Below are 14,128 nucleotides of genomic sequence, written 5' to 3'. Positions count from 1 at the left end.
ACGTCATAATGCTACCGTCGTTCTAAGCAAGATAAGGTGCATAAAGGATTAACATCACATGCAATTCATAAGTGACATGATATGGCCATCATCATGTGCTTCTTGATCTCCATCACCAAAGCACCGGCACGATCTTTTTGTCACCGGCGTCACACCATGATCTCCATCATCATGATCTCCATCAACGTGTCGCCATCGGGGTTGTCGTGCTACTCATGCTATTACTACTAAAGCTACGTCCTAGCAATATAGTAACACATCTGCAAGCACAAACGTTAGTTTAAAGACAACCCTATGGCTCCTGCCAGTTGCCGTACCATCGACGTGCAAGTCGATATTAACTATTACAACATGATCATCTCATACATCCAATATATCACATCACGTCATTGGCCATATCACATCACAAGCATACCCTGCAAAAACAAGTTAGACGTCCTCTACTTTTTGTTGCATGTTTTACGTGGTTGCCATGGGTATCTAGTAGGATCGCATCTTACTTACGCAAACACCACAACGGAGATGTATAAATTGCTATTTAACCTCTCTCCAAGGACCTCCTCGGTCAAATCCGATTCAACTAAAGTTGGAGAAACCGACACTCGCCAGACATCTTTGAGCAATGGGGTTGCTCGTAGCAATGAAACTAGTCTCTCGTAAGCGTGCGAGTAATGTCGGTCCGAGCCGCTTCGATCCAACAATACCGCGGAATCAAGAAAAGATTAAGGAGGGAAGCAAATCGCACATCACCGCCCACAAAAACTTTTGTGTTCTACTCGAGATGACATCTACGCATGAACCTAGCTCATGATGCCACTGTTGAGGAACGTCGCATGGGAAACAAAAAATTTCCTACGCGCACGAAAACCTATCATGGTGATGGTCTTCTACGAGAGGGGATTTCCGATCTACGCACCCTTGTAGATCGCACAACAGAAGCGTTAATAAACGCGGTTGATGTAGTAGAACGTCCTCACATCCCTCGATCCGCCCCGCGAACCGTCCCGCGATCCGTCCCACGATCCGCTCCGATCTAGTGCCGAACGGACAACACCTCCGCGTTCAGCACACGTACAGCTCGACGATGATCTCGGCCTTCTTGATCCAGCAAGAGAGACGGAGAGGTAGATGATTTCTCCGGCAGCATGATGGCGCTCCGGAGGTTGGTGGTGATCTAATCTCACCAGGGCTCCGCCCGATCTTCGCAGAAACGCGATCTAGAGGAAAAACCGTGGAGGTATGTGGTCGGGCTGCCGTGGCAAAGTTGTCTCAAATCAGCCCTAATACCTCAGTATATATAGGAGGGAGGGGAGGGGCCTTGCCTTGAGGATCAAGGAGCCCCAAGGGGTTCGGCCAAAGGGGGGAGGAGGAATCCTCCTCCAATCCTAGTCCAACTAGGATTGGAAGGTGGAGTCCTTCCCTTCCTTCCCACTTCCCCTTTTTTTCTCTTTGATTTTTCTTATCTCCTGCGTAGGGGCCTTCTTGGGCTTGCCCACCAGATCACTAAGGGCTGGTGGGGCACCCCTAAGGCCTATGGGCTTCCCCGTGGTGGGCTGCCCCCCGGTGAACATCCGGAACCCGTTCGTCACTCCCGATACATTCCCGGTAATGCCAAAAACTTTCCAGTAATCAAATGAGGTCATCCTATATATCAATCTTCGTCTCCATACCATTTCGGAAACCCTTGTGACGTCCGTGATCTCATCCGGGAGTCCGAACAACATTCGGTAACCACCCATATAACTCAAATACGCATAAAACAATGCTGAACCTTAAGTGTGCAGACCCTGCGGGTTCGAGAACTATGTAGACATGACCCGAGGGACTCCTCGGTCAATATCCAATAGCGGGACCTGGATGCCCATATTGGATCCTACATATTCTACGAAGATCTTATCGTTTGAACCTCAGTGCCAAGGATTCATATAATCCCGCATGTCATTCCCTTTGTCCTTCGGTATGTTACTTGCCCGAGATTCGATCGTCGGTATCTGCATACCTATTTCAATCTCGTTTACTGGCAAGTCTCTTTACTCGTACCGTAATACAAGATCCCGTTACATACACTAAGTCACATTGCTTGCAAGGCTTGTGTGTGATGTTGTATTAGCGAGTGGGCCCCGAGATACCTCTCCGTCACACGAAGTGACAAATCCCAGTCTTGATCCATACTAACTCAATGGACACCTTCGGAGATACCTGTAGAGCATCTTTATAGTCACCGAGTTACATTGCGACGTTTGATACACACAAGGTATTCCTCCGGTGCCAGTGAGTTATATGATCTCATGGTCATAGGAATAAATACTTGACACGCAGAAAAACAGTAGCAACAAAATGACACGATCGACATGCTACGTTCATTAGTTTGGGTCTAGTCCATCACATGATTCTCCTAATGATGTGATCCCGTTATCAAGTGACAACACTTGCCTATGGTCCGGAAACCTTGACCATCTTTGATCAACGAGCTTGTCAACTAGAGGCTTACTAGGGAGAGTGTTTTGTCTATGAATCCACACAAGTATTGTGTTTCCAATCAATACAATTATAGCATGGATAATAAACGATTATCATGAACAAAGAAATATAATAATAACTAATTTATTATTGCCTCTAGGGCATATTTCCAACAATTAAGTGAAAAGAGTTTTGAGAATAAGGTTTGGATTTAGTCATTGATATAAAATTCGTGTGAAAATCTTGAAGTCTTGAAATATTTACAAACTTTGTATATGTAATTGTTGATTTGTTGGGGTGAACCTAAATATAGTCTTCTTCCCCGCCCTTCCGTGATGTGCCATTTTTTTCACCTCACACTCCCATTGCAACTCATATGCAATTGTCCTCATCCTTGATCTGCTACCAGTACAAACCGCCTCCGCCCAGTAAAGGCTAGATCTAAAACTAGATGGGTGTTTACTACCGCTTAGGTGTCCATTTCTAACGAACCTCCTCACCATTACCCCCCCTCATTGCTCATCTTACCAAATCTAAAGGTGGAGCCATCTCATTGCCTTGGTGTTAGCTATGATCGTGAGTCTTAGCAAAACCTTCCTCACATCAATAACATATTATTGTTCATTTATATAAGTTGTGCATGGTGAAACACTAGGAAACATTTTTTTCGTAACTTCCTCTCCACGTGCGTCTAATGACAGTTGAGGGTGTGGGCTCTTAGGTGTTGTTTAGATACATCACAATTACTAGATCGGGCTTTTTCTAAAGATATTTATGTATGTAACTAACTAAAGCTTTGTTTGGTTAGCCTCACAATTTTAGGGATAGTAAATGTTAGTTTTCTTAAAGCTGAAAACATAGAGTTTTGAAGAATAACCCACTTATGGTATCTCTAGTCTAGGTTTTAATGGAAACAAGATTTGGGCCATACTTATGCATAACAAATTTCCTGGTAAATCGAGATTCCCCAAAAAAATCTACTACAACTAGTTCTATAAAAACTAGGTGTTAATTTTATTTATCCAAGCAACCACCATGGGTAGGCGTGAAACATTACTTTTATAATTTTCGAGATGACTTTGGTGAAAATTCAACTAAAGGCACTCTCAATGCATTGGCTCTTAAGTCTTCATCCTAGGCGGTCGAAATAATTTAAATACAACCACCTCAATGCATTGTCTCTTAGGACACTGTGATTGCATCAGCTATTAACGTGTCATCACAGGTAGTGTGAATATTATAGAGACTAACACTATAATGCATTGTCTCATATGAGTTGTATCTAAGTGATATTGCATTTAATGTGTTTGAGGACCATGTTTTCGTCTTAACCTTGTGACCCACTTGTGAATAGTAGAGAAAGATAAGGAGATAATTCACACTCGATAAAAAACATTAATTATAGTGAGCCCACCCCCTAGGGTATTCCCCGTGAGCTTGTGGGCCCCACGAGCCTCCGGCTGACCTAATTCCACCTATAGGTATATCGTCATCCCGAGAAAAAAATCGAAGAGAAAGTTTCGTCGCGTTTTATGATACAAAGGTGCCATCACTTCCCGTTCTTTGTCGAGAGGCGTGATTGGAGGCCGTTCGGCGCTTCAGGGAGGGAAAATTGTCACCTTCGTCATGAACACCCCTTCTTCATCAACAACCTCATGACGCTCACCATCGGAAATGAGTAATCTCATCATAGGCATAGAGTAGGTAGATCGAGGTGTGTGGAATTCATCATGTAATCGAGTCAATTTGTTTAGGCTTGATCCCTAGTATCCACTATGTTCTGAGGATGATGTTGCTATGACTTTGTTATGCTTCATGCTTGTCATTAGGGTCGGATTGTCATGATTTCAGATATGAATCTATTATGTTTTCATGAATATAAGTGAGTTTTAGATCCTATCTTGCAAGTTGTATGCACCTACTACTAGTTACGATGTGTATACCCCAACGTGACAATAATTGAGATACTCTTCGGGGATGACCGTAATTTGGGGACTTAATGTATTCACTATGTGTTAATGCTTTCTTTCGATTCTCTATTAAAAAGAGCTCATTAATTACCATTAGTTTCCGTGAGTACCGTGTTGCTAGAGTATGGTAGGAAAAATTTGGCATGCAAATTCTTATTGCAAGCATGTACGACTATATACGGATTACATGCCTACATATGATTGATGAATTGAAGATAGTTCTGTGTCACTCTAGGTTGTGACCATTACATTATGAATTTCATCCAAATATCAATCGCTACTCCATGCCTAAGTTTCTTGTAATATTGTTCTGTTTAAATCACCATTTAGATGCTCTTACAATCACAGCAATACTGCTACTACTGTTAGTGTTACTATTGCCTCTATTGTCACCACTCCTATCAAAACTACCATATCACTTTTGTACTAATAAATCGCTGCTAGAAGTTGGCTTTCCACGAGTGGTTGAATTGACAGCTCAACTCCTAAGGCTTACAAATATACATTGGCTCCCCTTGTATTGAATCAATAAATTTGGGTAGAATAATTAACTTGAAGACTACCACGACCCCCTATACTTTTGGGTCATCGAGGGTCCTCACGTAATCTAGCGACCTGCCAAGTTTTAATAGACCTGCCATCGCCCACCCTCCAAATCATTCCGCTCTCCATAAGCTCCAATCCATGTTTCATACATTTCCAAAATGCATACAAGTTGCGAGTAAATATGTTATCCAAAAGATTTATGTTAGGGTAATATTTGGCCTTCATCAAATGTGCATATAAATTGTCCAAGTTATCTAATAAGCGTCAAGCTTGCTTCGCAAGGAGGGACTGGTTAAATGCTCGTATATCACAAAAACTCAGACCACCTTAAGACTTTGGAAGAATCAATGTGTCTCGTTTTTATCATGATGTTTTCCTTTTACCGTTTTCCACACTCCACCATTACTACCGCATCATATGTGCCAGGTCATCACAAACCGATGTGAGTAACCTCAACACACTCATCACATATCTCAGGATATTTGGGGCAAAAAAAACTATAAGAATTTCCTTATTACCAAGTGGCAAATATTGTTTGCCTCAATCAAAAAATTAATTGCCTAGATTTGTTTGAATGGACTGAAACCTCCATTTGTTCATTCTCCCGTCACATACTGGAAATCCCAAATTTTTAGGGTCAACCATTTGTACTGTGATTTTCATATAGTTCATTACGCACAACTGGAAAACATTTGAACAATTGTCATAGAAAATGATGAAACACTTCGAAGGATTAATAAGTGGCCCCACTAATGAAGAAAAAGTTTTCAACAAAACCTTTGACAATCTCTACATGTTGTCCAGAAACTCAAAAAATAGAAATAAATTGTCCACAAATAAAAGACGTGAAATAGTTGGAGCATAGTATCAGATCTTAAGTCCCTCCAAACCTTCCATTGCACTAGATTTATGCACTAAGCACTCGTGAAGCGACGTGCTATACAAACGGTTTTTAATCCCTTTCTGTGCCGACATTTTAAACCGTCGCCTAGTGAGTGTGGGCGATAGCGGTGTCCTTGTGTGACCCAAAAACCGTCGGGATAGGGGGTTGGAATGCATAGTTTTATAGAACAAAGAGTATGTGATGTCGTATGTATCCCAAATGCGATTCTTCACACAACTATTTTTGATATATCGAATATCCCAAGCTCTCCATCCTTGCTACTCGTTTATGATCGCATTACCATCGCAGTCGAACTTCTGTGGGTTTACCTTAATTACTAGGTGCAGTCCAGGCAAAGTCGAGGCATAGGATTTTTCCAGGCACGTACCAAATTGGATCTACGTTTACGATGCACGCCATATCACACATGCTTTTTGAACGACAACTGTGTGCAAGGTTACACACATTTCTTTTCCTTGAACCATGTCGGATTATGATGTATATCACACACGCTATGCTTTATAGACCGCGTGCAATGAAATGATCTGTAGAGCGTATTTTCACCATAATTTAACTGCTGCTATATAAAATTATACAAATTTCCGAAACCGTGTGTAGGGTACTGGCTTGCAGAACATAATTTATCCCTAATTTAATCCACGCATCTAAAAATCATAGATTTTGAATTTTAAAGTAGGCAATCACTTATTTCATATCGAACCATGTTTATTACAAATAAAGGTTCAAGCACGAATGCATAATTTAGATCGAACCATGTTGAAGCACCAACTATAGAATGATGAACCACATTTGTACTAAAGACTGTAAAGAAAGAGGCGAAAGACATTATGGTTCCTCGAGAAGGTGAAGCGGAATGCCCATATTGTGCCCTCCTCCTTGCGTAATGCGTGCATGACTCTGGGCCAACCCCATGTGATGTCTGTCCACCCATCCTTCACTGTCTTCATTAGGATTTCTCGACCCTCATTGTAGTCTCGATGAAATACTTTAACCTTCATTGCATGTCGACCAATCATGTAATTTGCGAGGTAATCTTGAGTAAACTACTTTGGAAACCACTTCAAATGAAAAATATTCAAACATTGTTGTGTAAATACTCATTATGGGCAGTAAAAAGAAAAGGCTTGAGAGTTCGTAGTTACTATCCTACAACTCACTTTTGTTTTGGATAGAGCGTAAACAAATAATATGATTGCCACCGTCCGTATCTTTTTGCTAATAATCCTTATCAGTTTCCTCACTTGATCCTAGTTCATGAATATATCATTAACACATACGCAAAAAGGGTCGATGCATGGATATTTGCCGGAGACATATGTACCTACAAGCAACAAGTCAATATTAGAAGCTAAAAAGTGTACAGGCGTGGATCTATATGCACTACATTATGGAACGACGGGGGAGTAAAATTCGAGGGATGAAACTAACCTTGACGGAAAATGGTCGACACTCCCGTTGTTTTACATCCACCTTAACATCAAACAAGTATAGCCAAGGTAAATGATGTCTACTACACAACCTTCTTCTTGTAGAATCGTGTTGGACCTCCAAGCACAGAGTTTTGTAGGACAATAGCAAGTTTCCCTCAAGTGGATGACCTAAGGTTTATCAATCCGTGGGAGGCGTAGGATGAAGATGGTCTCTCTCAAGCAACCGTGCAATCAAATAACAAAGAGTCTCTTGTGTCCCCAACACACCCAATACAATGGTAAATTGTATAGGTGCACTAGTTCGGTGAAGAGATGGTGATACAAGTGTAATATGGATGGTAGATATAGGTTTTTGTAATCTGAAAATATAAAAAACAGCAAGGTAACAAATAGTAAGTAGCGAGCAAAACGTTGTATAAATGCTTGGAAACAAGGCCTAGGGTCCATACTTTCACTAGTGCAAGTTCTCCCACCAATACTAACTTAGTTGAGTTATATATAAATCCCTCACGTGCGACAAAGAGTTTACTCCAAAGTCACAACTAGCGGAGAACAAACGAAAAAAATTATTGTAGGGTACGAAGTCACCTCAAAGTTATATTTTCTGATCAATCTTATGAGCCATCCCTATAAGTGTCACGAATAACCCTAGAGTTCGTACTAAAATAACACCTTAAGACACACATCAACCAAAACCCTAATGTCACCTAGATACTCCAATGTCACCACAAGTACCCATGGGCTTGATTATACGATATGCATCACACAATTTAAGATTCATCATGTTCAATCCAACACAAAGAACTTCAAAAAGTGGCCCAAAGTTTCTACCGGAGAGTCAAGACGACAACATGTGCCAACCGCTATGCATTCCCAAGGTCACGAAACCTGCAAGTCGACCACCAAAACATACATCAAGTAGATCAATAGAACACCCCATTGCCACCACGGATATCCCATCGCAAGACATACATCAAGTGTTCTCAAATCCTTGAAGACTCAATCCGATAAGAAAGCTTCAAAGGGAAAACTCAATTCATCACAAGAAGATAGAGAGGGGCAAACTCCATATGATTCATCTATATTAATAAAGCTCGCAATACATCAAGATCGTGCCATCTCAAGAACACGAGAGAGAGCTACTGGTACATACCCTCATCCCCGAGGGTGAACTACTCCCTCCTCGTCATGGAGACCGCCGGGATGATGAAGATGGCCTCCGGTGATGGTTTCCCCTCCAGAAGGGTGCAGAAACGGGCTCCCGATTGGTTTTCGTGGTTGTGGAGGTTTGCAGCGGCGGAACTCCCGATCTAGGTTTCTTGCTGGAGGTTTCTTGATTTATAGGAATTTTTGGCGTCGATCGCATGTTAAGGCGGTGCCCGAGGGGCCAACAAGACAGGGGCGCGCCCCTGGCTTGTGGCCACGTGGTGGACCGCCTCCGGTTGATTCTTTCGCTAGTATTTTATATATTTTCCAAAAATATTCTTCGTAAATTTTGAGCTCATTCCAAGAACTTTTATTTCTGCACAAAAACAACACCACGGTACTTGTGCTAAAAACAGCGCCAGTCCGGGTTAGTCCTAACCAATTCATACCAAAATCATATAAAATGATTGTAAAAATGGCATGACTACTTCATAAATTATAGATACGTTGGAGACGTATCAGCGTCCGCAAGCTTAACTCCTACTCGTCCTCGAGTAGGTAAATGATAAAAGAAATAATTTATGAAGTGTGAATGGTAGCAAGTGCAGAAGTTTGATCAATGAAAATTTCAGCCACTTTTTTCTAGCATCGTTATATATCATAAAAAGTATCTCATCTCATAAAACTTCTCATGATGAAGTAACAAGCTCTTCACATCTTAAAGTATAGACCATAAATTTTCTTGATAACTAACAAACTATGATTTGAGTCACCAAACAATTGCAATTCATCTTATTTTCAGGAAGGGTCTATGTAAGAGCTTTTGTTTTAGCAAATTCCACATACTCAACTATCATATAGTCTTCCATGATTGCTAACATTCATAGCATATTTTTAAAGCAAATGGCATCCGCCGAACAGAGAGAAAGATAGGGCTTAAAGTTTCGGTTCCCAACTTATTTATCATATAGATAATTGTCAACAACAATAATTCATGATCAAATATATTTGAATGGGCATATATGCTTGGATCTTTCCCCACCACCTGATTCTTGCCAAGAGAAAAATGTGAAATATAGGAAGTGGGGAAGATCACCATGACTCTTGCATAAAGGTAAGTACTAGAAAGTAAAAGATATGCCCTTCGTAGAGGGAAGCACAGGTTTTCATGCGCTTTTTGTTTTTGGATGTTGAAAGGATCGATATGGTTGACTAGAGGGGGGGGGGGGTGAATAGGCAACTACCACTTTTTGACTATTCTTAACAAGTTAGGGTTAGCAACATAAAGGTTCTCTAAAATGACAATTAGGTGATCAACCTATATGATGCTGCCAACTATAATTGCTAAGGCAAGTAAGAAATAGTCTACAACATTAACATACACAATGTAAAGATTAGAGATAACCACAAGTGGAACCAATGAAGACGAGGATGTGTTACCGAAGTTCCTTCCCTTTGATAGGAAGTACGTCTCCGTTGGAGTGGTGTGGAGCACAATGCTCCCCAATAAGCCACTAGGGCCACCGTATTCTCCTCACGCCCTCACACAATGCAAGGTGTCGTGATTCCACTATGGGTGCTCTTGAAGGCGGCGATCGAACCTTTACAAACAAGGTTGGGGCTAACTCCACACAAAGCTTGGAGGCTCCCAACAAGACCACAGAGCTAGACCACAATGGAATGTGGCTCCGAGGCGACCTCAACCGTCTAGGGTGCTCAAACACCCAAGAGTAACAAGATCCGCAAGGGATTAGTGGGGGAAATCAATTTTCTCTTGGTGGAAGTGTAGATCTTGGCCTTCTCAACCAATCCCTAGGAAATCAACAAGTTTGATTGGCTAGGGAGAGAGATCGGGCACTTTTGAGCTTAGGGAGCAACTATGGAGCTTGGGAGGGTCAAAGGTAGGGTTCTTGAGCAAGAAGAACCCTTTATATAGTGGGGGAAAGAATCCAACCGTTTTCCTCACTCACAGCACGAGCCGAGCGGTACTACCGCTGACCCTTCAGCGGTACTACCGCTGACCCTAGAGTGATGTTGTCTTCTGAGTCGCTCGAGATTGCCACATCAAGTGTCCTTAAGACACGCTTGTGCCTCTGACAGTTCTCCTTCTGGGCCACATGAGACTCATACTGTCCCTTGGCCTGCATACAAAAGAGAGTCTTCATCTGATCCTTCAGCTTCACAGCCCAAGATGGCATAGCAGAAGAGCGGGTATGCGAAGCAGGTCCTCCTCCAGCAGCTGTCTCTGGGTCAGTCTCCATGGGCTGAGAAGAAGTCGAGGTGTTGGCCCATTTGTCCTTTAGACGCAGCTTGATAGGATCATGCACAAAGTAGTCAGCTTCAACAGGGAGGACCTCGTCCGGATATGCATCTTTCCACTTCTTCTGAATAAAGGCAAACAGGTAAGGCCCATAGATGGGAACGTTATGGTTCATGATGCAATTCCAGAGCTCACAGAACATCACATCAGATATGTCGAGAGGCGCATTGTCCTTATTCCTTACCTCCTCACACAACAGAAGCATCTCAGCCAGATGTCCATGCACCTCGTCCTTGTTTCCAATATGAGGGAACATGGTGTTGCGGAAGATCCGATGCATGACATCCTGATGCGTGGGGAGCACACCCTTTTTTATGTAAAGATGTTGCAGCCTGTCCTTGGGGGTGGAAGTAGGATTAGTTGGAGCATGAGGACGCAGCCCAAGAACAGTTTCTTGCCCCTAGAAGTCGACCTATAGGAGCTGCATGAACTCCGCCCAGGTACCAGTCAGCTTCTGGCCAGCCGTCATCCAGGTGATGGTGCGCTCGAAATCAGGTTGAAAGTGAACGATGACATAAAACTGGGCCCCAAGATCTGGATCGAAGTCATTTCTGAAGGTGATGACTTCCGTAATGCCAAGCTTTTCAACCAAGGAGAGAGCCTCGCCAAAGTAGTCATGATGTTGCCGAAGGTGAGCGAGGTCGATCCACTGCACTCGGACATAGATCTTCTTGAAGAGCACGATGATGTTACGAAAGATCATTGCCTGTTCCCATGACCACACATGATCGCAGCCCCTGAGTTGAGCTTTTTCGTCACCATAGGGATCATGGGTACGGAGTGCCACAAAGTCCTTAGGAGGCATAGTGCGGACGCTGGGCCCTTTGGACTTGGTGGCAACCTTCTTGAAAGACTTCTTTGTAGGGTTCAGACTGGATGTTGAGGAACCTTCTAGAGCCTCTGGATTGTGGTACTGCTTTGAGTGGGTGTTATGTACAAGATTCAAGCGACGAGAACCACCTGTGACACACAAGACACACACACAAAAAGAGCTTAAGGAGTCATGGAAATGTTCAAAAATCATAAGAAGAAGCATACATTGCCAAGGGAAATCAAAAATAAAATGCCCGTGGCGGTAGTACCGCTCGCCCTAGCGGTAGTACCGCTGGTGTGACAGCGGTAGTACTGCAAGGCTAGAGGTAGTACCGCTGCCCCTCAGTGGTAGTACCGCCAGGCTGGCGGTAGTACCGCTGCCTCCTTAGCGCTAGTACCGCCCGAGTGGAGCGGTAGTACCGCTAGGGGTTGACTTTCAGATATAGACAGATTTTCAGATCTAGACAGATTTGAAACAACTAAAATTACTAGATTCATTTCAAGAGATCCACGGCTAACAAATAAACTTATCACAAGAATCACCATAGCCCTAAAACATGTGGAACTCTAGATCATCTAGATGGAGACAAGGCTAGTCAATGGGATCCAAGTTTAGATCAAATCCATGAGATGTATCACTACTAGAAAAACGGCTATAGCTAATATGGACATTAATGGCGCACCATGTATGTGGTGTGCCACTGCTATATAGCAGTGGCGCACCAGATATAGGTGCACCACTATTGTCCATATTACTAATGGCGCACCTGGTGTGTGGTGCGCCATTACTAGTTTTGTGCTCGCCCCACACCCTTCCTATACTTAGAAGTGGCGCACTACAGGAAAGTGCGCCATTACTAGTTTTAACTAGTAATGGCGCACCACATCCATGGTGCGCCACTACTAACAGTTTTTTTTCTCTTTTTTTAAACTAGTAATGGCGAATTCTTACCAGGTGCGCCATTAGTAACTCTGGTTACTAATGACGCATTCTTTGGAGGTGCGCCATTGGTAACCTGAGAGCAACTAGATATTTTTGACAGCTGATACGTCTTCGTCGTATCTACTTTTCCGAACTCTTTTGCCCTTGTTTTGGACTCTAATTTGCATGATTTGAATGGAACTAACCCGGACTAACGCTGTTTTCAGCAGAATTGTCGTGGTGTTGTTTTTGCCTAGAAATAAAAATTCTCGGATGACCTGAAAATTTATGTAGATTTTTTTAGGAATTTATGAAAAATACTTGCGCAAGAATCAGTGGAGGAAGTGGAGCCGTGAGCCCACAAGCCCACGAGGCGCGGGCCCTCCTGGCCGCGCCTGGCAGGCTTGTGGAGCCCATGACGCTCCACCACCTCCAAATCCAGCTCTATTTAGTCCGTCTCGCCTGGAAAAAAATCAAGGAGAAGAGTTCATCGCGTTTTACGATACGGAGGCACCGCCACCTCCTGTTCTTCATCTCGAGGGCTGATCTGGAGTCCGTTTTGGGCTCCGGAGAGGGGAAATCCTTGCCATCGTCATCATCAACCTTCCTTCATCGCCAATTCCATGATGCTCTTCATCGTTCATGAGTAATCTCATCGTAGGCTTGCTGGACGGTGATGGGTTGGATGAGATCTATCATATAATCGAGTTAGTTTTGACGGGGATTGATCCCTAGTATCCACTATGTTCTGAGATTGATGTTGCTACTACTTTGCCATGCTTAATGCTTGTCACTAGGGCCCGAGTGCCATGATTTCAGATGTGAACCTATTATTTTGTCGCCAATATATGTGTGTTTTAGATCCTATCTTGCAAGTTGTAGTCACCTACTATGTGTTATGACCCGACAACCCCGGAGTGACAATAGACGGAACCACTCCCGGAGATGACCATAGTATGAGGAGTTCATGTATTCACCAAGTGTTAATGCGTTGGTCCGGTTCTTTATTAAAAGGAGAACCTTAATATCCCGTAGTTTCCATTAGGACCCCACTGCCATGGGAGGGATGGACAATAGATATCATGCAAGTTCTTTTCCCTAAGCACGTATGACTACATACGGAATACATGCCTACATTAGATTGACCAACTTGAGCTCGTTACATATCTCTCCGTGTTATAACTGTTGCATGTTGAATCACATCCGGCATAATCATCCATCACCGATCCAATGCCTACGAGTTTTTCCTACTGGTCCTTGCTATGTTACTTTGCTGCTACTGCTGTCACTGCTGCTACTGTTACTTTGCTGCTACTACTGTTACTTTGCTGCTACTGGTTACTGTTGCTACTGCTGCTATCACCCTACTTTGGTACTGATACATTGCTGCAGATACTAAATCTTTCAGGTGTGGTTGAATTGACAACTCAACTGCTAATACTTGAGAATATTCTTTGGCTTCCCCTTGAGTCGAATCAATAAATTTGGGTTGAATACTCTACCCTCGAAAACTGTTGCGATCCCCTATACTTGTGGGTTATCAACAACCACTTCACACTCACTTTCCCCCCACTTCATTATCTCCACCTTTACCAACCTTGTTGGTCTCGGATGCCT

The sequence above is a fragment of the Hordeum vulgare genome, chromosome 6H (assembly GCF_904849725.1).
Source record: "Hordeum vulgare subsp. vulgare chromosome 6H, MorexV3_pseudomolecules_assembly, whole genome shotgun sequence".
Classification (NCBI taxonomy): Eukaryota; Viridiplantae; Streptophyta; class Magnoliopsida; order Poales; family Poaceae; genus Hordeum; species Hordeum vulgare.
Note: the sequence above shows the minus strand (reverse complement) of the source record.